General features: G+C 39.7%; 2 long non-coding RNA genes across 4 annotated transcripts in view; one reads left to right on the top strand and one right to left on the bottom strand.

Moving 5' to 3' along the window:
* Positions 1 to 25,317, bottom strand: part of LOC123386727 — a 391,865-nt gene that overhangs the window by 36,864 nt on the left and 329,684 nt on the right. The window lies entirely within an intron of this gene.
* Positions 20,180 to 20,840, top strand: LOC109501776. Its single transcript, XR_002744142.2, has 2 exons — positions 20,180 to 20,422; positions 20,580 to 20,840. It is a non-coding gene; the product is annotated as an uncharacterized LOC109501776 (long non-coding RNA).

Here is a 25,317-nt window from a genome sequence, read left to right as displayed (position 1 = left end):
TTGGCTGTGATCACTGCTCCCCCTAACTTCTGGCTTGAGACCTGGATTGAATCCTGGATGTGTTAGCTTGCCTTAATGATCCCAGTTTTGTGCCCCTTCCTCTATCTACATCCTTTATCATGCAACTTTGTATTATCTCTCTATTATGATTCTGGGCTCATCTATTTGATATTCTTTAGCCAGTAGAATGAGGTGGAAATAACTCTGTTCCAATTCCAAAACTTGCTTTGGCCAATAGAATGAAACAGAAGTGACCATGTGCCACTTGCAAGACTTCGTACATGTTTCTACTTGTTCTCTCTGACCTATGCCATAGCCATGAGAAGGACCTTCCCAGGCTAGCCTGATGGCCCGAAGAGGATTAGAGACACATGGATCAAACTTATCCATAGCAGAGGCCAGTCAAGACTGGCCAAGCCCTGGAAAATCTGCCAATACATTATAAATCATAAATGATTAAGGTTTGCATTTCTGAATTTTGGAATCGTTTGTCAGATAACAATAGTGAACTAGTAATACACTGGCCCTTTCATATATTCATTGGGTGGCCCTAGGCAAAATACTGACCCTCCTATCTTAGCCATCATGGGCCACCATAACAAAATAACCATAGACTGAGTGGCTTAAACAAGAGACATTTATTTTCTCATAGTTCTGGAGTCTGGGAAGTCCAAGATCAAGGTGTTGGTGAGAGCCCTCTTCTCTCTTCATGGCTTGTAGACAGCTGTCTCCTTGCTATATGCCCACATGATATCTTCCCAGTCACCCTGTGCAAGGGTGAGCGGTGGGGTAGAGTGAGCAAGCTCTCAGGTGGCTCTTCTTATAAGTACACTAATACTATCAGATGAGGGACCCACCCTTATGGCCTCATTTAACCTTAATTACCTCCTTAGTAGCCCTATCTCCACATACTGGAGGTTAGAGCTTCAACATATGGACTCAGTAGGGGAACACAAACAATTAATTCATAAAATCCCTTAGTTTTCTTTTACTCATCTGAAAAATAAGGGTGCTTGGTACATGATACACATTCAATAAGTATTTGGTGAATGGAGAAAACTGGATTTTATAATTTCTAAAAGCCCATCCAAGGTGGTTTCCTTTTACATTTTCTTTTTCTTTTTGCCACAAAGTCATCCAGAGTTGATGTGAAAGGAAACATGCCCTCCTCTACTGAAAGTAAACTGTCAGTGAGTGGGGGGTGGGGCATGGACATGCCTGACATTATATACATACAAGTACAGTTCATATCATTGAGCAAGGAATGCAACCATTTCGTTCAATGTGGTTTCCTCCATTCTGTATAGCTTTTGCTATATAGTAGGTACCTTAGTATATTTACTGAAAATGAATGATCAAATGAATGAGTCAAATAAGGACTCATGCCTGCCTGCAGCTGTCCTCAAAGAGTTCAGGGAGATGAATCAAAATGAAGTGAGTCATTAGAGAGACTGGGTCATCTGCTCCACTAACAGGAAGTCCAAAGAAGGAGGCAGAGGGGGTTCTGAGCTATTTGGATGGTTGGAGTTCCCTTGCTGCAGTCAGCAACTCCTGCCTCTTTCCTTGGCTTCCCTTCCCGATTATCCTCCTTCCCCAGGTGTCCCAAAGGTGCGTCAGCTGCAACATTCCAAACCACACTCATTTTCTTCCTCCTTCTCCAAACCTAATTTTGCTTATCCTCAGTATCCGCTTAGTTGTCCAAGTGAGAGATGAGTCATCTTCCCTACAGCCACTCCACTGAAATGGAGAAATCCAACATGACCGTAATTCCAACCACTGACCTACCACCTGCTGGGATTTACCATGGGTCAGGCACTGTTCTAGATGACCAGTGTAAAAGATCTCATCAAATCCTAACAACAACTCCATGAGGTGGGTATCATCTTATACGGTAGTAAAGACATGCGAACTCAGAAAGGCTACATGACTCCCAAGGTCACAGAGCTGGATAAGGAATTTCACCTTACCTGATGGACTTTAACACCCCTGCCCTTTCCAAGCTGTCAGAATGCCTCCAGGTCAGATATTCCCTCCTCTTCTTTCTCCATTGTCTCCACTCTGGAATTGGGTTCTCATCTCTATTCCCATGCATATCTCTCTACTATTAGCCCTGATCATATGAGAGGCTAATTTTTCACTTGCTCCTTTATGACCTGCTGGGAAGTGTCTTAGTTCTATATTCTTTATTCTCAGCTCAGAGTCAGCTCTACATAGCACCTACTCCATAGATATTTTCAGAAATAAACTCCTATGTTCTCTTTTATGGTGTAGAGGGTTACATCTCACATAAATTGTGCGGGAGAAGAAAATCTTCCCTATCAGTCCAATCTTTTCTCTGAGAACAAAACTTTTACCGCCCCCCCCCCAAATGTTCAGGCCTTCCTGCTATAAGATAAGAGCTGTGGAACTACCTCCATACCCCCACTGGCTGGAGGGGATGGATGCTCTTGAAAAGACTGACCTGCCAGGGGAAGCTTAGTGCATCCAGCTGAGCCAGGCTAAGTCAGAGACCCCTCTCCTTCTAGAAGCCTGAAGGGGCTGCACCCCATTTTCTTACTGTATTTTCCAGACCTTGTCATTACAAGATATACTCTTAAACAAATAAATAATAACAACAAAAACAAAGAAAACAGTAACCTTTGGCTTGCTGTGTATAAACCATGGTTCTTGCTACACAGCTGTGCTTCTCTTCCCTCCAATATCACAACTCAACTTTTCTTTAACGGTTCCATTCTCTCTGTCTTTCAGAATTCATGCTTGGGCACCAAGCAGACTCAGGAAAAGACTTCTAAAAATTGCTTGCTGTTCCAAAGGGGAAAAATGAAGCAGAACAAGCCCGATTTCCTGAATTGCAAAGAGGCAGCCATCTTGGCTGCCGACTCATTCCAGCATTCAAGTAATCCCTGAATTCACTTGGCAAAAAGCAAACCAGCAATTACCCAAGACAAGAAGTGAAATGGTTTTTATTCTTGCCTGCTTTTTTTTGCCTGCAGGAGAGAAATGACTGAGTGATTTTTATCTTGCTCTCAAAATAACTAATCTTGTTGGCCCAGAAGGAAAAAAAAAAAAAACCACTACTGTGTTATGTCCTACACCGGGAAATATTTCCAGGATGTTTCAAAGAATGGATCATGGGTTGGGGGCCTTGAGAAACTACAGTGAGTGCCACTGGTGTGGTTTGGTGAGGGCCAGAATTTGCGGAAAACAGGTGATTCTGTGGAGAAAATAAAGCAGGGCTTACGTCTAGTTGTCCTAACTTTAGCTTTTTCAGACTCCTCTTTGTCTAAAACTCTGGACTCTTAGGAACATGAGTGCAATTACTTCTGAACCATCTACCTGGAGTTAAGACAAACTTTAAAGGGTACATTCACAGTCCTCCATAAGACCACCCTCACCTCAAACATCAGCCATGAGTTTGGGAGTTCCTAGGACACCCCCACTTCTCACCAGCTGTCTGCAAACTTGTGGATTCCTGCTAAGTCCCCAGGTTTGGCAACTCACTAAAATGACTTACAGACCTCAGGAAAATGCTATAAGTTTGGTGTTATTATAACAACAACAACAACAAAAAGATACAAAGGGAGAGAAACACAAGGTGAGATGTGGGAAAGTCTCAGATGGGAAGCTTCTGTATCCCCAGGGATGTGTACCCTCTGGATGCATTGTTAGGTATTGTCAATGAAGGGAGCTCACTAGAGCTTTTCACCGGGGTTTAATTATAGGGGCATGATTGACTGAATCACTGGCCATGTACTGGAACTGGATCTCCAACTGCTCTATCCTGCTGGAGGTGGGATTAATATCAACAGGGCACAAAGCCCCCCTCTTTTAGTCACTAGGCTGGTCTTTCTCACCTGGCAGCCTCCACCCTGAGCAATCTTATTAGCGTAAACCATCTAGGGGGCCATCTAGAGTGACCTTGTTAGCATAACTATCAGGTGTGGTCAGAGGCACTCACCAGGAATAACAAAGACACTCCTAGTACTCAAGAAATTCCAAGGACTGAGAGGTCATCTCCCAGAAATAAGGACAAAGTCCAGCCAGTTTCTTTATTAAACAATAAAGAAGCCCAGATTCAGACTTTATGTCTCAGCTCGCAGATTTCACCATTTCACCTCTGTATATAAAATGTGTGCCCTTATGCATGAGTATCTGTAGTACAAAATTCCCAGGAGAAGAATCGCTAGGCTACGGGAAATCATGATTGTGTGGAAAATCCCAAAGTATCTACAAAAATCTCCTGCAACTAATGAGTGAGCACAGCAAGATGGAAAGATACAAGGTCAATAAGAAAGTCAGTTGTTTTTCCTATTTACCATCAGTGAACAACTGGAATATGAAAGTTATAAAATCACCAAAAATAAAATATTTAGATATAAGTCTATCAAAATGTGTTTGGGATCTGTATGCAAAAAACTGTAGAGCACTGATGAGGGACATTAAAGTTCTAAATAAATTGAGACATGTACCGAGCTCATGAATCAGAAGACTCAATGCAGTTATTAATTCTTCCCAACTGGACTTATGGATGCAACACAAATAGCAATCAAATTCCAACAAGTTATTTTGCAGTGTTGGCAAACTGCAGAAGTTTCTCCAAAAGTTTTATGGAGAAACGCAAAATATCTAGAATAGTCCATACAATACTAAAGGAAAACAAAACCAAAGGACTCACCTTAACCTAATTTCAAGACTTGGTTATAAAGTTACAGTAATCAAAACAGAATAGATGACACAGAGGTCAATGGAAAAGAACACAGAGCCCAGAAACAGACCCACACAAATATAGTCAACTGATTTTTGATAAAGGAGCAAAACACTTCCATTGAGATAGGATAGTCTTTACAACAAATGGTATGGAATAATTAGACATCCATGTATGAGCAAAGTAACCTAGAAATAGACCTTATACCTAAAGGAAAAATTAACTCAAAAGCTATCATAGACCTAAATATGAAATGTAAAACTATAAAAATGTCTAGAAGAAAATAAAGGAGAAAATTGATGTTGATGAAGTTTTGGGGTGATGAGGGGTTCATGGGGTCTGGAACCGACAGCCAAGAAAGAATTCTTGAAGACGTCTTTGGTGCAAAAAGGTGATTGTATTAAAACATGGGAACAGGACCCACGGGGAGGGAGAGCTGCACTAGGGTTGTGACCAGTAACTCATTACACACCCTCAGGTTGGCAGGGGGCAGGGGTAGAGTGAGACTCTAAGATATTTTGGAAGCAAGGTTTCCAGGACCTTGAGGGGCTAGCTGTTGCTAGGGAAACTCCATTTATCACCATTTAATAAAACCTCAGTCATGAGACCCCTCAGATGTATATCAGGGGGCCATAAGCTTGAAGTGTTATTGCCAGCATATTATCTTGGGGCAGTTGAGATAAAGGAAGTACATTTACCATATCCTTGAGGTTGGGATAATGTGAAGCTAAGGTTCTCTTCTGCCCCTAGCAAAGTGTCATCATCAAGGCAGCTGAGCTCCTGGAGGGAGGTCACTCTGCCGACTTCAAGGACTTGTCAATGGGCTGTAAGCAGTAAAGGAATTTAATTTTTCATTTGCCTTAGTTTCCCACATCACCACAAAAAACACTTAAACCCCTTTCCTTTGTTCTTGGGTAGCTGGGAGAGTCCAAGGAATATCACACAGATCCCACCTGGGGGTGGGGGTGGGGGTGGGGTGTGTGTGCCAGCCTGTATTTTGCCCTCAGCTTGCTCCAAGCTCCCTCATCAATATGATTTTGAGTTTGGTGATGAATTTCTAGATACAACATCAAAAGAACAATCCATGAAGGGAAACAATGATATGTTGAACTGTACTAAAATTGAAAGCATCTGCTCTGTTAAAGACAGGAAGACAATGCAAAGAGGAGGCACAGAATAGAAGAATATATTTGCAAAAGTGCATCTGATAAAGGATTTGTATCCAAAATATATAAAAGAGCTCATAAAACTCAACAATAAAGAAAAGAAATAATCCAATTTAAAAATATGCAGAAGATCACAACACCTTACCAAAGAAGATATATAGATGGCAAAAAGGTAGAAGAGGTGCTCAACATCATTTAAATTGAAACCATAATGGAATGCCACTACATATACTTATTAGGCTAAAATAAAAAAAAAAACCTGATAATATCAACTGTCATCAAGGACACAGAGCAACAAGGACTTTCATTCATTGCTAGTGGGAATGCAAAATGGTACAGCCTCTTTGGAAGACAGGCAGTTTCTTACAAAGCTAAGCAAACTCTTACCAAAACCCCCCAAATCATGCTCCTAGTTCTTTCAAAACTGATCTGAAACATCATGTACCAGAATGCAGATTTTTATAGCAGCTTAATTCATAATAGACAAAGACTGGATGCAGCCAGGATATTCTTCATTAGGCGAGTGGATAAATAAACCCTGACACACCCATACATGGAATATTATTCAGCAATAAAAAGGAATAAACTATTAAGCCACACAAAGATATGAATGGATGTTAAAGTACATTGTTAAGTTTACAAAGCCAATCTGAAAACACTCCAGACTGTATCATATTTATAGAACATCCTAGAAAAGATAAAACTATAGCTATGGCAAGCAGATCAGGGCTTGTTACCATGTGGTCAAGGGAGGGGGCTGATTAGGTGAGAAACAGAGGATTATTTAGGGTGGTGAAGCTATTTTGTATGATCTTGTAATTGACACTTGGCATTGGTCAAATGTAGACAAATTTGAAAATAATATATTTAGGAGGTCAGGAAATGCCAGGATGGAGTGCAGAACAGGACAAAAAATAATCTAACTCTATTCCAAGTGTACAAAGCAGCCTCACTGAAAGAAGTGCTGATTTAAGTTAATTTTGGGGAATGAATGGATTCTGTAAGACTGAAGGCAATATGAGCTGCAATACAAGTCCTCTACTCTGGTCGATAGTTGTTTCCCCAGGAGATATGGGATAATGATTCTGGAACCACTATACATACAGGCAATTAAGTAAATGGATGATGGGAGTCAGGCTCCTTGCTGTTGGGAGTCTGATGTTACAAATAGGCAAGAGGAGAAGACTAGAATAATCCATGTTGTAATGGATTAGAATTGGACACATCAGTATCAATTAATATGTTGTCTAATATAGATGCAGTTATTTACATATAGAAATATTTAAAGATAGGCATCTATAAAGCAATTAGTATATTCATTCTGTAGGCAAAGAGGGCTTAGAAACCAAGAGTCACCTCCGTAGTAAGAACACCTTGTACCTAGATCTTGGTTTCTAAGATAACATTTTCTAATAAAAGGAGCCAGTGCTCCTTGGAGAAATGGATGATTCTAGGACTGGGGTAGGGAATTTACAAGATGAGCCTGGAGCATCTTGTAGTTCCAGAAAATAAGAAAAAAATTTTTTTTGTTTTAAAGTACAATGATGAAGACATGTCAAAGGGATAGGGAAGGAAGCCTAAGGAAAGAGTTCACAAAGGAAACACTGGAACAGTTTGAACCACAAAATAATGTAGTTATTTGACTCTAAATATAAAATAAAAATTTATGAATCAATACTGATGTAAAACAATGTTGAATAAATAAATGGAGGAGAAGAGACAAATTCCTCACGCAGAAGGACTTTAAGTAACGTATGTAGAAAATCCACCTGCAGGGAGTTGGGGCATGTCTCTCCACTCCATAAGTGGGGACTATACATAGTGATTTCCTTCCAGACAGCCCAGTAGGGAAGAGGGAAAATACAGAGGAGAAAACCTGGCAAACACTGCATCCGCAGTAAAAATTCATGGTGATAATATGTACCCTTATTAGGATGGGATGGGTTCCAGAATGTCATTTGGCCTGTTTGGTCTTCCTCCCAAGAACATGTGATACATGTTGATACATGAGAAAAACATCAGCATATCCCAATTAAGGGACAATCTTTGTACACAGACTTTGTAGTACCTGACCAGGACTCTTCAAAACTGTCAAGGTCATCAAAAACAAGGAAAAATCTGAGAAACTTCATAGCCAAGAGGAGACCAGGGAGACAGGAAGACTAAATATAATATGGTGTCCGAGATGAATCCTAGATGAGAAGAGGCACATTAGGTAAAAGCTGAAGATATCTCAGTGAATTAAAGACTTGACTTAATCATAATGGATCAATATTGGTTCATTACTTGTGACAAATGTGCCATAATAATGGGAAGTGTTAATAATAGGGGAAACTGGCTGTGAGGTGTATGGGAACTGTCTGCATTGTCTTCTTAATTTCTCTGTAAATCTAAAATAATTCTAAAGTTAAAAATTTGTTTAAAAATGTTGATTGAGGGGAACCTAGGTGGCCTCCAACTCTTGGTTTCGGCTCAGGTAAGGATCTCACAGTTTCATGGGTTCAAGACCCACGTTGGGCTCTGCGCTGGCAGTGTGGAGCCTGCTTCACATTCTCTCTTCCTCTCCCTTTGCCCCTCCCCCACTTGTGCTGTCTCAGTCTCTCTCAAATAAATAGACTTAAAAAAAAACCACTCTATAAAAAAATGTTGATTGATATTGACAAATTACCCCATTAAAATGTGTTCATATACACTTCCACCAACTATATATGAGAGTTTCTGTTGCTCGGTACCCTTGACAAAAGTGAATATTATCAGTCCTTTTAATATTTGTAAATTTGAAAGGTGACAAATGAGATCTCATTGCTTACATTTGCATTTTTAAATTACAAATGAGATTTAGCATCCTTCTCATTGATTGGACATTTACATTTCTTTTTCTATAGCTGTATGTTGCTATCGTTTGCTCATTTTTCAGACTGGTTGTCACCTTTCCCTTGTGTAGAGCTTTTGATGTGGTAAAAAATAAAAATAACCCTTTCTTTTCAGAAGTTTGTATTTTTTTGCAGAGTGTTTTGACATTCTTTATGTTTTTTCTTTAATGTGCAGAAAATGTAAACACTTTTAGAAAATCAAATCTCCCTTAAATTGCAATTTAAGAGTTTCAACCCATTTCAATTTTATTTTTTTTTTTTAATTTTTTTTTTCAACGTTTATTTATTTTTGGGACAGAGAGAGAGACAGAGCATGAATGGGGGAGGGGCAGAGAGAGAGGGAGACACAGAATCGGAAACAGGCTCCAGGCTCTGAGCCATCAGCCCAGAGCCCAACGTGGGGCTCGAACTCACGGACCGCAAGATCGTGACCTGGCTGAAGTCGGACGCTTAACCGACTGCGCCACCCAGGCGCCCCCAATTTTATTTCCAAATTAAGTGCCCAGTGGCTTGATTACCATAAGTGGGGTCCCTTCAAGCTGGTTTCTAATTATTTTACATGTTCATGAAAGGATGTCTCCCACGGGTTCACAGTCCACTGTCCGTTCAGATCCCTTCCGGGTTTTGCTCTTGCTCTCTTCCTGACCTGCCACTGGTTTTCTGAAAGCCATATGGAGACAGGCAACTGAGTCAGCCCTGGAGACACTAACACCCCCACCAAGAGTGCTGTTCTATCGTTTTGGGTTCTATTCTTCTGCACATCAGAATAGTTTGGTTCACAAAGCAATGGTAGGAATGCCTTCTTTTCTGTTTATCATGAGGATCATGTTGTAATGTATATAAATGCTGACTTACGATGTTATACACCTGCAGCTAACATGATATTGTATGTCAAGTACACTTTAATAAAAAAAAAAAAGAGAAAATAAATAAATGTCTTCTTTTTTGAAGGACATTTTTCATTTGGTTCCTGTACACACACCTCTGATCACTCACCTGTTCTTCTTAATATCCTTCTTTGGTTTCTCCCAACTTCCTAGGGATTAAATGGTAGGTTTATGCTCTAGGTTTCAGTTCTTGACCTCTCCAGCAGCAATCATTTCTCAGGTGATGTCAGTTCATTTCATGGCTATAGCTAATGCTTCCTGAGATTACATATCCCCAGCTATAATTCGACCCTGGACCTCCTCTCTCCTCTCTAGACTCATATATCCAAACCTACTCAGCCTTTACATTGTTTATTTAATACACCTCCTATGGTTAGTAAGTCCAAAGTTGAACTTCTGATCTTCATTCCCTGTCTCCAACATCTCAATAATTGGTGACCCCATTATTCCAACTGCTCAGGCCAAAAATATTGGAGTCATTACTTATACTTTATCCCACACCCCATATCCAGTCTGCCTAGAAATTCAGTTAGTTCTTTTAAAAAAAATTTAACATTTATTTATTTTTGAGAGACACAGAGAGACAGTGTGATCAGGGGAAGGGCAGAGAAAGAGGGAGACACAGAATCTGAAGCAGGTTCCAGACTCTGAGCTGTCAACACAGAGCCCGACGCAGGGCTCGAACTCACGAACCACAAGATCGTGACCTGAGCCAAAGCCAGACGCTTAACCGACTAAGCCACCCATGTGCCCTGAAATTCGGTTAGTTATAACTTCAAAATATCCATAATCCCAAGGTCTTCCAGCACTCCTACTGCTATGACCTTGGTCCAGGGTAAGGCCATCTCTCTTTTGGAATGCTGCTTGAGTCTAAGTGATCCTCCCACTTCAGCCCTTGTCCCCCCACCAGCCATTCTTTAAACAGCTACTGGGGATGTTCTTCTAGAACATGTCAGAGTATTTCACTTCTCTGCTTAAACCCCTCAAATGGTTTCCCCTATTATTCCTGATAAGACTCATTAAAACCCCAAACCCTACCATTGGCCTCAGGCCCAACATTATCCTGGCTCCTGCTGTTTCTCTGAGCTGATCTCCAACACCCACTGCTGTCTCCCCGAGAACCACCGCCACCAAGGTTCTTTGCCATCCCTTGAATACACCAGGCGTGCATCCACATCAGGGCCCTGGCCCTCCCTGGTTGCTTCCTCCACCAGATAATTACGTGGCTCCTTATTATTTCACTTAGCTCCCTTCTCACACACAAGGCTCCCCACACACATCTTCTCCGAACCCCCAAATAGCAACTCTCCTCACTTTCTGTCATCCTGTCACCTGTTTTGTTTTCCACCTGTGCACTGGTTCCCAACTGACATTCTACGGTTTTGTTTGTTTATTGTGTAACTCCCCCCACTAGATGATAAACTCAAAGTAGAACAGAGATTTTATTATTTTCCTGCTTAAGGCCCTAGCAAATAGAACAGGACCCAGTGCCCAGCATATACAGTAAGTGACTGCATCTGGTTATGTGCCTGCCAACCAAACTTGAAATAGACATCATTACTTCTAAGCTGCGGCCATATTTGCATCCCTTCATGTCTCAGTGGTCAGCACACTGGGGGCACTGAATGCTTTCTTGAGAAATAGAACTCAATTCCCAGGGTCTTGGCAAGCTAAGAGGAGGCCACAATGAAAGCAGAACAGAGTCTCTGGGAACACGTTGGAGTATGACCCTGGGGAGAATACACAAAAGCACAAAGTACAGATGACCTATGAATGGCATGTGCCAGATCTAATGTCAAGGTGGATGCAGAGAGAAATGACACGACTCAACCATTTTTCTGCACCCTTTTCCCTTCTATAGGAGCTCAGTTTTCCTTCAATCCACTTCCAATGTCCAGCTGCTCTTGGAAAAGGCAGCAGGATCATGAGAAAAGAGCCCTAAACTTAGGAATCAGAAAGACTTGGGTTATAATGCTGCTTCTGATATGCAGAGCTGAACGAACTTGGACATGTCATTTACTCTCTGGGGATGTCACTGTCCTCATCTGCAAAGGGCAGTGAACAATGCCTTACCTCCCTAATTTTGCAGGAGTATTACATATGACGAAAGCCAGAAGAAAACATTTGTACCCAACATAGAGTAGATGCTCAGTGAATGTAAATGAAACCTATCCTACTGGCAGAAATTGGTAGACTTTATGCATGACCTTACAGCTTTCTTGCTTTATTTATAGCATCAGCTGGTGGAATTGGAGTTTTTTCCCAATCCTTGCTTCCTTGAGTGTTTTGTTTGTTTGTTTGTTTGTTTGATTATCTGGACCCGTGGAATTCTTAAGTCAATCTGATTCTTCTCTTTGTACACACGATGTTGAACTCTGAGTTTTAGAACAGATAGAAGCAAAAGAGAAGATGGTTGGATATTGTTACCTAAAGAAATGGTCTCTCTCTCTCTCTCTCTCTCTCTCTCTCTCTCTCTCTCTTTCTCTGTTTCAAGGTCCACAGTGGGGGAAAAGAAATGATTTCCATATCCTGCCCCAGCAAGCCTGCTACAAAAGCAGAGCTGGTTAACAGAGCCCCAGGACACCTCTTAAATGCATTCCTCCCAGTGTGGCATCAGCAGGCTCTACCATTAAGAAACAGCAAGGACAAGTAAGGGTTCAGAATAGCCTGGGCCCCTGGGGCACACAGAGCTGCCTTGATGAGAACAGACTGGGGCACCCTCAGGAGCTGCGACTTCTGACCCTTGGGAGGGAAAGAGAGGCTCAAGAATTAGAACTGAACTTGAATTCTGGGAGGAGAAAGCGTCTCTAGGCCCAAGGGGCGTTGTCTCAAAGTGACACAGTTGAAACCATTAGAGAGCATGAGAGCCACCTCCAGGGTGCGTCTGGGCTGCCCCTGCAATTTTCTTGGGCTCCCCTCTGAGTTCCAAGACTGGACAGAATAATTCTCACCTTGATTAAGACAAAGCTTTCTTCCCAGCATGGTAGCCTCAAAAAGTACACTTTCAGGGCCATAAAACTCTGAATTCCATCTCTGCCATTCTGCCAGTTACTAGTGGTTGGCTTTAAGAAGGTTAGTTAACATCTGGAAGCCTCAGTCTCCTATCTATAAACTGGGGGTAGTGATACTTGTCTCCCAGAGGTCTTTAAAGCCTTAAATGGGAGAGCATACACAGAACATGAATCTGCAGGTGTCAATCATTTCTATTTGCATAGAATATTTCCACGTGGCCAAACTCTTTCTTCTTTTCCAGCTCCCTGGAGAATTTCTGAAGTCTGGGATATAAATGTTAGCAGAGGGAATGTAATTTATATTCTTATCACTGATACTCATCCATATTATCTCTGCCATGTTTCCACCTCACCAAGATCTCTCCTTTTCTCTACTGTCTACTGTCAGAAAGACAATATGGTCACCCATGGACCACTCAACTCAGCTGGTCCTCCAAAAATATGTCTCTTGGAATTGTCTTGTATTCCTCACCTCTGCTTGCAACCAAGGAGCCCCAAATATTCTACCCTCATTAATAAAGGCAACAGAGTACACAGCAATGTGATATTTTCTGTTTTAACTCCTGCCCTCCCACGATTCCATTCTCCATATGGCCATAGAGTGCTCCTTTAAAAATTCATAAGGATCTCACTCTTCTGGTAAAATTCTCCAACAGACTCCCATCTTATGGAGAAGTACAAACCTTTTACAATCACCTGCAAAGTCCTCCTTTGTTCTTCCCTCTGTTTTCTGTTCTGGGCTAAGTAGCTAAGAGTGGTATGTAATTCCCTCATTCCTTGCACTACCTGGCCAACAGAATAATCTTCCTAAGTAGCCAGTCTTATTACTTAACTCTCATCTTAAAATTGTTTACCAGTGATGTTTGTTACCTGACAAACTTTTTGAAAAACTCCTGCATAAAAAAAAAGTACTTGGAAATGAACAATAAAATGTAACAGCATTCTTTTAAATGCATAGCTGAGCTTTTGAGAAGAAAGGATAAATCTCCAGGGACCTGAAACAGACATGAAAATTCAAGTTTTAAGCTGCCACCCATGCAGCCACTCTCCTGGAAGCATTTGCTATGCTTATTAACCAAGATATTTGAGTTTTAGTGGCTGTTACAGGAGGAAACAAGGCTTTTAGCTTTTTAAAGGTGGAAGTTGGAACTGAAACTCTGCATAAACCGGAGACCCTCAAGGGGCTACACTATAGGTAAAATAATGTAATAGAAAAAGTGTGTCCTGTAACAAAGGAGGCTGCAAGGGAATGTGTTTGCTTCAGCATGGGGCTTTGGGAAAGAAAAAGTCTTCTTTGAATATATATAACCATAGGCTGCCCATTCTGAGGGGCTGGGGTACTGAGAAACCCCAAATACATCAGGGTCCGTTCTCAATAGAACGGAAAATCCTCTCTGGAGGGAAATCCTCAGTCCAGGCTTCATAGGGTTTTCAAAGCTGCAGATGTGCTGAGGAAGATATCTAAGTTCAAAAGGGAAGCATAAAAATCTGAGAAATTGAGTCAGAGAGCAAGAGTCAGCAGAAAGAGGGGTGCCTGGCTGGCTCAGTCGGTTGAGCGTCTTGACTTCGGCTCAGGTCATGATCTCACGGTTCATGAGTTCGAGCCCTGCGATGGGCTGTGTGCTGACAGCCCAGAGCCTGGAGCCTGCTTCAGATTCTGTGTCTCCCTCTCTCTCTGTCCCTGCCTTGTTGACACTCTGTCTCTGTCTCTCAATAAGTGAATAAACGTTAAAAAAAAAAGAATAAATATCAGAATTAGACCCTCAGTATCCTCAGATAATAGAACTATTGGATTCAAACTATAAATAGGTGGAAAATTAAAAGCAGACTTGAAAATACAAGAAGTAAGCAATATCCAATAAAATAATACAACACAGGGTTGGCTTAAGAACCAAACAGATCTTCTTAAAAATAAGATAGGATTATTGAAATTGGCAATTTAGTAAATGATTTAAAAAAGGAAATAGATAAATGTTTGAAGTGGAATAAATATTAGGAAATTATTAAGGATGCAGTACAGACAGTAAAAAAGAGAGAACATATCAGGTATAGAGAACAAACTGAGAAATTTACAACACACATCCAATTAGATTTCTAGGACAGAAATTGAAAGAATGGGGGTGTGTGGCAATTGTTGAAGATATACATGGGTAAGAATTTTCTATGAATGATGAAATCATATATTCAGATTTAGGAAGCACAATGAATGCCAATCAGGATAATTTTTTTTTAACCCACATCCAAACACATATTGAAGAACCCAAAATGGAGGGAATTTGCTAAAGTAGTCAAGAGGAAAAGACAAGAGATTTCAGTCTAAAATTACTAATTTCTTATTTTTTAGGGAAACAGAACTCTGTTTATTATTAAAATTCTCTTACTAAATGAATGTCTAAAAAAACATGTCAGAAAGAAAAAAACTCCTGCCCAGAGGGAAGACTTAGATACTGCAAAGATACTGAGTAAAGCAACAGTTAATTGTTGTGTAGGCTTTTGGAAGTATTATCTACATAAAATAATGATAATAGCGACTAACTTGGGAGCATGTTAACAACAAGTCGTAAATAAAAATATACTAGGTGATAATAAAAATAATATGAGAATGTGATGGCAAAATTCTAAGTTGCTTGAGTAGTTCTGAAAAAAGATTATACACTTAATTATTTTATTTATTTATTTTTAGAAGTTTATTTATCTTGAGAGACAGAGAAAAAGAGAGAGTGTACATGCAAGTGTGCAAGCAGGGGAGGAGCAGAGAGGGAGGGAGAGAGAGAATCCCAAGCAGGCTCTGTGCTATCAGTGTGGAACCCAATGTGGGGCTCAACCTTACAAATCGTTGAGATCATAACGGGAGCCGAAATCAAGAATCAGATGCTTAACCAACTGAGCCACCCAGGCACCCCACACTCAATTAAATTTTAAAGACCATCACAAAAAGAAACAAAATGCAGTGTATAACTTGCAAGAAATGAAAAAAGAATTTAAACTATTTGATCAATCAGAAATAAGTCAGGAAAAGAGAAATACAGATGTAAGATAGATAAAGTAGAAAGCAAAAAAGTAGATGTAAGTATATATATATTTACAAATATGTTTATATACATCTCTATATACAAAATATTTACAATATTGTATATAATATAATATATATGCATATACACATGTATTTATATTTTTATTTATTTTTAAATTTTTTAAATGTTTTTATTCATTTTTGAGAGAGAGAGAGAGAGCGTGTGCGCACTAGTGGAGGAGGGGCAGAGAGAGAGGGAGACACAGAATCTGAAGCAGGCTCTAGGCTCTGAGCTGTCAGCACAGAGCCCAATGTGGGGCTCGAACTCACAAACTGTGAGATCATGACCTGAGCCTAAGTGGGATGTTTAACCATCTGAGCCACCCAGGAGCCCCTATTTATTTTCATTTTTTTAAATGTTTTTATTTATTTTTGACAGAGACAGAGTGGGAGCAGGGGAGGGGCACAGAGGGAGACACAGAACCTGAACCTGAGCTGTCAGCACAGAGCCTAACACAGGGCTCAAACTCATGATCCCCAAGATCACGACCAGAGCTGAAGTTGGATGCTCAACTGACTGAGCCACCCAGGCACTCCTACGCATGTATTTTTAGGTTGAACTTTTATTTATTTATTTTTTTAAAGTAACTTTTCTTTTTCTTTTTTTTTAACTGATTCTTTTTTTTTTAAGTTTATTTATTTATTTTGAGAGAGAAAGTGTGCATGCATGTGCACATAAGCAGGAGAGGGACAGAGGGGATCTGAAGTAGGCTCTGTGCTGACAGCAGCGAGACTGATGTGGGGCTCGAACTCACAAACTGAGCCATGAGATCGTGACCTGAGCCAAAGTTGAACACTCAACAGGCTGAAACACCCAGGTGCCCCTGGATTGAATTTTGAAAACTAAGAGTTATAGTTTGAATTGTGTTCCCCTAAAATTCATATGCTATAGTCCTAATCCCCAGTACCTCAGAAAGTGACCTTGTTTAAAATTTTTTAATGTTCATTTATTTATGAGAGAAAGAAAGAGACAGACCCTGAGTGATGGAAGGGCAGTGGGGGAGAGAGACACAGAATCCAAAGCAGGATCCAGGCTCTGACCTGTCAGCACAGAGCCCCACACAGGGCTCGAACTCACAAACTGCGAGATCATGACCTGAGCTGAAGTTGGACGCTCAACTGACTGAGCCACCCAGGTGCCCCCAAAGTGACCTTACTTAGAAATAGGGTCATTGTTGGGGCGCCTGGGTGGCGCAGTCGGTTAAGCGTCTGACCTCAGCCAGGTCACGATCTCGCGGTCCGTGAGTTCGAGCCCCGCGTCGGGCTCTGGGCTGATGGCTCAGAGCCTGGAGCCTGTTTCCGATTCTGTGTCTCCCTCTCTCTCTGCCCCTCCCCTGTTCATGCTCTGTCTCTCTCTGTCCCAAAAATAAAATAAATGTTGAAAAAAAAAAAAGAAAAAGAAATAGGGTCATTGCAGATGTAAAGAGTTAAGATGAAGTCACATTGGAGTAGTGTGAACCCCACATCCAATATGACTGGTGTCTGTAGAGAAAGGGTAAGAGGTAGACCCAGAGGCATAGACATAGGGAGATCACATTTGAGGATGAAAGCAGAGATCAGGTGATGTTTCTACTGACAAGGAATGCTGGAAGTTACCATCACATCAGCCAGCACCTAGGGAAGAAGTATGAGGCAGATTTTTCCTCAAAAGCTCCCAACACCTTGATCTCAGACTTCTAGCCTCCACAATTGTGAGACTTTCCAAATTTTTGTGTTTAAGACACCCAGTTGATTGTTCTTTGTTATGGCAGCCTTAACAAAGCAAAACTCTCAGGGGTGTGTGTTTTACAAGAGACATACATACATACCTGAAAGATAAGGACAAACCAAGGTTGGAAGGAAAATGATTAGAATAAAGATGTATTAGGTAAAGTCAGGGGGAAAAAAAAACACAAAACTGGTTTATTTTAGTAATAGCAGCATAAAAATTTAACCTCAAAACCAAAGCTTAATGATTATAAAAAGGATCATGATATGATCATAAAAAATGAATGTCACCGGGAAAATGCGGCAATTCTGAATGTATATGCATGTTACATAGCTACATGCACATTATGTACATGTACATACATACATACATACATGGTTTATGGTAGAAAAACAAACAAAAATTAAAGTGGAGAGCTATAGGATATTTTAATACGCCACTTCTAGTATTCAATAGGAAAAGCAGACAAAACAAACTATGTACAGAAAGGAATAGAACAACACAACCGACAAATTTGAGAAACATGATTAACAAGCTTGATCGAAGAGTCCTGCCTTACAAGAATCCTGTCTGCAATTCAAAAGATAGATATTCTACTTGAGAATACAATAAACAGTCATGAAAATTAATGACTACTGGATCAATAAGCGAGTCTTCACAAGTTTCCCCAAATTACTATTATTACACACATCACATTGAGGAGGGTATCTATATAAACTCATGGTAGCAGAGTCCTACTTTAATACAACTAAAACCCAAACAAAACACAGAGCATAAATAAAAGTTACATTATACTACATTAAAATCAGTAAATTAAACATCAGAGCTAATGTGGGGCGCCTGGCTGGTTCAGTGGGTAAAATGTGCAACTCTTGATCTCGGGGTTGTGAGTTCAAGCTCCATGTTGAGTCTAAAGATTACTAAATAAATAATAAATAAATAAATAAATAAAGTAAATAAATCTTAAAAAAAATCAAAGTTATGGGCGCCTGGGTGGCTCAGTCAGTTAAGTGTCCTCAGGCCATGATCTCACGGTCCGTGGGTTCGAGCTCCATGTCGGGCTCTGTGTTAACAGCTTGGAGCCTAGAGCCTGCTTCAGAGTCTGTGTCTCCCTCTCTCTCTGTGCCTTCTCCACTCACACTCTGTCTCTCTCTCTCTCTCTCTCAAAAATAAATAAAGATTTTAAAAATTTTGTTTTAAAATACACATTTAGGGGCACCTGGGTAGCTCAGTCGGTAAAGCGTCCAACTTCAGCTCAGGTCATGATCTTATGGTTCGTGGGTTTGAGCCCCAAGTTAGGCTCCATGCTGACAGCTTGGAGCCTGGAACCTGCTTTGGATTCTTTGTCTCCCTCTCTCTTTGCCCCTGCCCCACTCGCTCTCTGTCTCGGTCTCTCAAGAATAAATACACGTTAAAACAATTTTTTAAAAATCAAAGCTAATGTGAGTAAAGAAAAAAGACCACAGGTCTCCAGAAGATATCCGCATTTCAATGTGATAAATAAGAATGACTAACTTAAAAAAAATTACTAACTAGAACATATAAGCAACTAAGAAAATATTAATTTTATTAAAATACCCAATAAAATATGAGAAGATACTCTATCTCTCCAATATCCAGGAAAATGAAAATTAAAGCTACAATGAGGTACCTGTCAGGTAGGCAAAATCTAGAAAATATGACAAAACCGGGGCACCTGGGTGGCTCTTTGGTTGAGCAACTGACTTGATTTTGGATCAGGTCATGGTCCCAGGGTTGTGTGATGGAGCCCCACATCAGGCTCTGCACTGAGCATGCAGCCTGTTTAAGATTCTCTCTTTTTGTCTCTCTCTGTCTCTCTTCCTCTGTCCCTCCCCTGGTCCGTGAGCGCGTGCATTCTCTCTCTTCAAAATAAAAAAAAAAAAATTTTAAATGACAGTACTAAGGATTATGAAGACAGGGATAAATGAGGACTCATACGCTGTGGTGGAAGGGAAACTATTTCAAACACTTTAGTGAACAATGTGGCAATATTTATTATGGTATAGCTGAAGATGAACATACTTGATGACCCAGCAATTCCACTTATGGATATAAATCATAGAAAAACAAGACATCAAAGAGAAAGAAAAATAAGGCAGACTGGCTTGTTCTAAAGGAGAAACAAGGACAGAAAAACTCACCTCTGGAGAGAAACAACTACTGATGCTAAAGCTGATTTTCCCACAGAATCTCCAGAGAAATGCCAAGCTAAGAGTCACCAAATACAAAGATCTTCAGGGATCATGGGAAAATAATCAGAGAAATTAACTAGAGAATTAAATTTGCAACAGCTGCTCACATCCTGCACATTGAATATCTCGTGGCCATCTTCTGCCCTCGGGGAAAAAAACCCTGAGAACCAGTATATAGACCAAGCAAATGACTTATTTTGGAAAGGCTCTTAGCATGAATGTTGGCATTGGAGAAATAGACATAGCAGAATTCGAGGCAAATGTGTAAGCATATACATACAAACAGACACTTTTGTTTTTGAAAGAGTTGGTTGCATTTAAAGTCTCCCACAAAGTAGTGAGAAGTATCTTGGGAGACTTAGCATGTTCTATGTCCAGAGAATCAAGATACAACACCCAGGTGATACAGCACAAAAACTGGAGATATGCACCCTTCTGCTCATGTGTCATCACTGATGAAATGCTCTTGGAATGTCCAGAATGTAGATTCATTGATGAGGAAATAGAGATGTATATTTGATGTAATAAAGGGTGTGCCAGCTTTCACTATTGTTCAGTTTACCCTTTAACTGCAAACTGGACCAGCCAAGAGCGGTCAAATATTTGAACAGACATGCACCTTGAAAGAGGACCAGGACCGAATGTCAGAAAAATTGGCCCTCCCCGCTAAAGAACAAATGTGATTGAGGATATAGAGAAAATACTTCGGAATAAATATAGTTATGTCCTCAGGGAGATTAAAAAGCCATCTGCTATGAAATGGAACCATAGTTCTGGAACTTAAAAGTAAGATAATTAGACCCCAAATATTTCCATATTCTAATCCTCAGAACCTGTGAGTGTGAACTGTTATGGCAAAAGGGACTTTGCAGATGCGATTAAGTTACAGATCTTGAGATGGGGAAGATAATTCTGGATTATTCAGGTACTGTTGTATTTACAGAGATCCTTATGAGAGAGACACAAGACTGTCAGAGACAAAGGACAAAGTGATGTGTCAACAGAAGCAGAGGTTAGAGTAATGTAGCCAGGAGCCACGGAATGCCTGCAGCCTCCAGGACCTGGAAGAGGCAAGGAGCAGATTCCCTGGAAGTCTCCAGAAGGAACCAGCCCCACGGACACCTTGATTCTGGTACTTTAAGAATCACTTTGGACTTCTGACATACAGAACTGTAAAAGAATAAATGTTGCTTCAAGCCACTAAGTTTTGGTAGTTCGTTACAGCAGTAATAAGAGAGTAGTACCTATGGCAAAGAGGAATTAAGGTTACAGATGAAATAAAAACTGCTCATCAGCTGGCCCTACACATCTGAAAATCATGAAAATAATTCACACATTAACAGATTAAAAATAAAAAATCATATGATCACCTCAAAAAAAAAAGAAAATCATTGCGAAATTCAATATCCATTCCTGAATAAAAAAAAAAAAAAAAAAAAACCTCCACAAACTAGGAATAAAAAGTAAGTTTCTTAACCTGATAACAAGTATCTATGGAAAATCTACAAGGAACATTTAATAGTGAAAGACTAGGGGGCATGCGGGTGGCTCAATCGGTTAAGTGTTCGACTTCAGCTCAGGTCATGATCTCACAGTTCGTGAGTTTGAGGCCCGCATCGGGCTCTCTACTTCAGCACAGAGCCCGCTTCAGATCCTCTGTCTCCCTCTCTCTCTGTCACTTCCCCACTCACACTCTCTCTGTCAAAAATAAATAAATAAACTTTAAAAAAAATGTGAAAGACTAAATAATTTTCCCCTAAAATCCCCTAAAAATGACTTGTCCCCTAAAACAAGACAAAGCTGTCCATGCTCAGCACTGCTTAACATTGTACTGAAAATTCTAGCCAGTATAAGGTAAATAAAAGAAATCCCAGTCAGAGAGACAGACATAAAACTCCCTGAATTCACAAATAACATTATCATTTACATTTTAAAAAATCACATGCACTACACAAAACTACCACCACAAATACGTGAATTTAGCAACGTTGCATGATATAACATCAGTACACAAAATCAACTCTATTCCTATATACCAGCAGTGAACAATCAAAAAATAAAATGACAGAAACAATACTATTTTCAAGGGCATCCATCAAAAATATAAAGCACACAGGGATAAAACCAGCAAAGGGTGTTCAAGACAGGCACTTGGAAAATTAAAAAACCTCGCAAAAAGAGTATGAAGAGGACCTAAATAAATGAAGAGATGTGTCATAAATTGAAAAACCTATTAACTTAAAATGATGTTTTTCTCCAAATTGATCTATAAATGCAACACAATACCAATAAAAAAAAAACCCTCCCAATTATTTTGTAGCTGATTCCAACATGCATATAGAAATACAATGAACCAAAAATGGCCAAACCAGTTTGAAAAAGAAATCTGAAGGCTGTACACTATCTGATATCAAGATTTATTATAAGTCTACAGAAATCAAGACAGCGTGGTACTGGTGTAAAGATAGACAAATAGATCAGTGAATCAGTCCAGATTCCCTACAAGTAGATCTACACTCGCATGGTCAACTGATTTTCAACAAAAGTGCAAAAACAATTCAGTGGACAAAGTACAGTGTTCTCAACAAATGGTACAAGAACAATTATCTATCAATATATTTAAGAGCTTCCATTTATACTTTGCACATACACAAAATTAACTCTAAAAGAATGATAGAACTAAATGTAAAATCTAAAAAAATATACTCAGGATATTTGTTAGAACAATAAAAAGGCAAATGACTGACTGGAAATAAAGATTAGCAAGTTACAGGGTGCCTGGGTGGCTCAGTCGGTTAAATGTCTGACTTTGGCTCAAGTTATGATCTTGCATTTGTGGGTTTGAGCCCCATGTTGGGCTCTGTGCTGACAGCTCAGAGCCTGGAGCCTGCTTTGGATTCTGATTCTCCCTTGTTCTCTGCCCCTCCCCCACTCACGCTGTCTCTCTCTCTCTCTCTCTCTCTCTCTCTCTCAAAACCAAATAAACATTAAAAAATTACATATTTAAAAAAGATTAGCAACTTACATATTCAATACCTGGACATTTACCGATATAAATGAAAGTATATGTCCATAGGAAGACTTGCACATTAATGATCATAACAGTGTTACATATAATCATCTCAAACTGAGAACTACCCAAATATCCATCAAGAGGTGAGTGGATAAACAAATCATTTACCTACACAAATGGCTACTACTCAATAATGAGGATTGAACTATGGATATGTTCAACATTGATGCGTTTCAAAATAACGCGGCTGAGTTTTTAAAAAGACAGACAAAATGGGGTACATACCATCGACTTCATTTATAGAAACTGCTAAAGGATGCCAACTAATGTACTGTGACAGAAAGAAGATAGATCTGTGGTTGCCTGGGGGTAAAGAGGTTTGGGAAGGGGGGATTACCAAGGATATTAATAAACTTTTGGAGATGATCTATATGTTCATTTTCTTGATTACCATGATGGTTTCATGGGAATACACATAAGTCAAACTCATCAAAATGTACACTTCAATTACGTTCATTTTATCATATGTCAATTACACTGCATTAAAGATGATTAAATAAAAAATTTTCTAAAAAATGACAGTAATGAATTATAACTTATTGAATAAAATTTATAATCATTTAGAAAGTTAGTTCTAAAGGGATAGTAAATCTAAATGTGAAAGATAAAAAAAATAAATCTAAAAGAAAATATATGACGTATATTCATGACATTGGGATAGGCAACGTTTTGTTAAAGTAGATACATGTCCATCAATAAATGAATGGATAAAGTAGACATGGTATATATACAATGGAATATTATACACCCATAAAGAACGAAACCTTGCCATTCATGGCAATATGGAGGGACCTAGAAGGTATTATGGTAAGTGAAATAAATCAGAGAAAGACAAATACCATATGATCTCACTTTTATGTGCAATCTAAAGAACAGAATCATTGAATCCACAAGCAAACAAACAAAAACAGAAACAGACTCATAAACACAGAAAACAAAATGGGGGCTGCCAGAGAAGATGGGAACAGAGGAATAGGTGAAATAGATGATGGGAATTAAGAGGTACAAACTTCAAGTTATCAAATAAGTGGATGCAAAACACAACCTAGGGAATATAGTCGATAACATCGTAGTAACTTGGGATGGTGACCAATAGTAACTATACTTAGCATGGCAAGCATTTCATAATGTATATAATTGCCAAATCACTATGTCGTACACCTAAAACTAATAAAATATTATAGGTCATCTATACTTCATTTAAAAAATAAATACATAAAGTAGGTACAAAGAAACTAACTGGAAACATTTGGATAATTTAGTTAAGTTAAATTTTCTGTTAGTTAAAAGACAATATTAAAAAAAGTAAAAAATGCACACAGTGAGGACAGATAAATACATGATAGATAGATAGATAGATAGATAGATGATAGATAGATAGATGATAGATAGACCCAAATAAATAACTTTTATCTGTAGCCTTAAAGGAAGTTTAATCACCTAAGTGTGACATCTAAGGCTTTTCTGACCTGGATCCTATCTACCTCTTTGTCCTCACTTCTATAACCCTCTGGTTGGCACATAAAACTCCTCTCCTGAGCAATTTACTATCTTCTCCATATGCTAGGCTACTTCAGTCTCTGCCCCTTCTCATGTGCAGTTCCTTCCGCCTAAAATAGCTTTACTTCCCTGTCTAATTTGTGAGTGTTCTTGCTGACACCTCTTTCAGGAAGCTCTCACTGACCCCAGCACAGAATTAGGCACCCACCCTCAGGTTTCTGACATCACCCTAGGCACTTCCTTTCAGTGCAGCACCACTCTTTATCACAATGGTCTGCTTAATTGCTCAATATACCTTATTAAATTGGGAGTCTGAGTGGCAGAAACTATGTAGCTTATCTTTGCATTCATGGTCCCGGAGATAGTAGTTGCTAAATTAATGTTTATTGAAGGAATGAAGGAAAGGAAGAGAAAGGATACATCAGCTCTAATCTTACAAACATAAATCTCAAAACACTTGAAGAAAGCATTCCTGTCCCACAAGATAAAGCAACATCTGGCAGGCATCTGCAGTCCCCCTCTGTTGAGTAGCTTCTGGGAAATCAGAAATGCATGTAATAAAAGGTTTGGGCTTTTTTCTTCCATAGGGTGTTCAGTGAGCCCCATGGAGAGCCAGGGGAGGAGTCAGGACAGCAGCCAAGCAGAACCTGATTATAGATCAGCTGTCAGATTGCAAAAGAAGTCTTTCTCATGCTGGACAGATTGCTTGCTGAGGATCATTAACCATTTAGGACACATGACATTTTTTTCCCCCATTGAAATTGCTTTCCAACCTAGCAATATGAAAATGAAACCCCATTATGACAAAATCATCTTTCATTCATTATCAGAATCTCATCCTTCAAATGCGATTAGGGAGAACTTGAGGTCATCTCCCACTTCTTGAGGTCGACCAGGAGGAGTACAGTGGCAATTCTGAGAGGGGTTGAAGGTTTGGCTTAGAAGAGGTGGTCTCTTTCTACTTATATATATCGAGCTCCTACTATGTACAAGACACTGTACATAATTTCTTCTTAAGATGATGAGATAGTCACTTCATAATGAGAAAGATGAGTCTCCAAGGGTGTAAGTAAATGCCACAAATTCACAGGCAGTGTCAGAGACAGGA

This window comes from Felis catus, chromosome B4 (assembly GCF_018350175.1).
Source record: "Felis catus isolate Fca126 chromosome B4, F.catus_Fca126_mat1.0, whole genome shotgun sequence".
Classification (NCBI taxonomy): domain Eukaryota; kingdom Metazoa; phylum Chordata; class Mammalia; order Carnivora; family Felidae; genus Felis; species Felis catus.
Note: the sequence above shows the minus strand (reverse complement) of the source record. Positions and strands in the feature narration are given on the sequence as shown.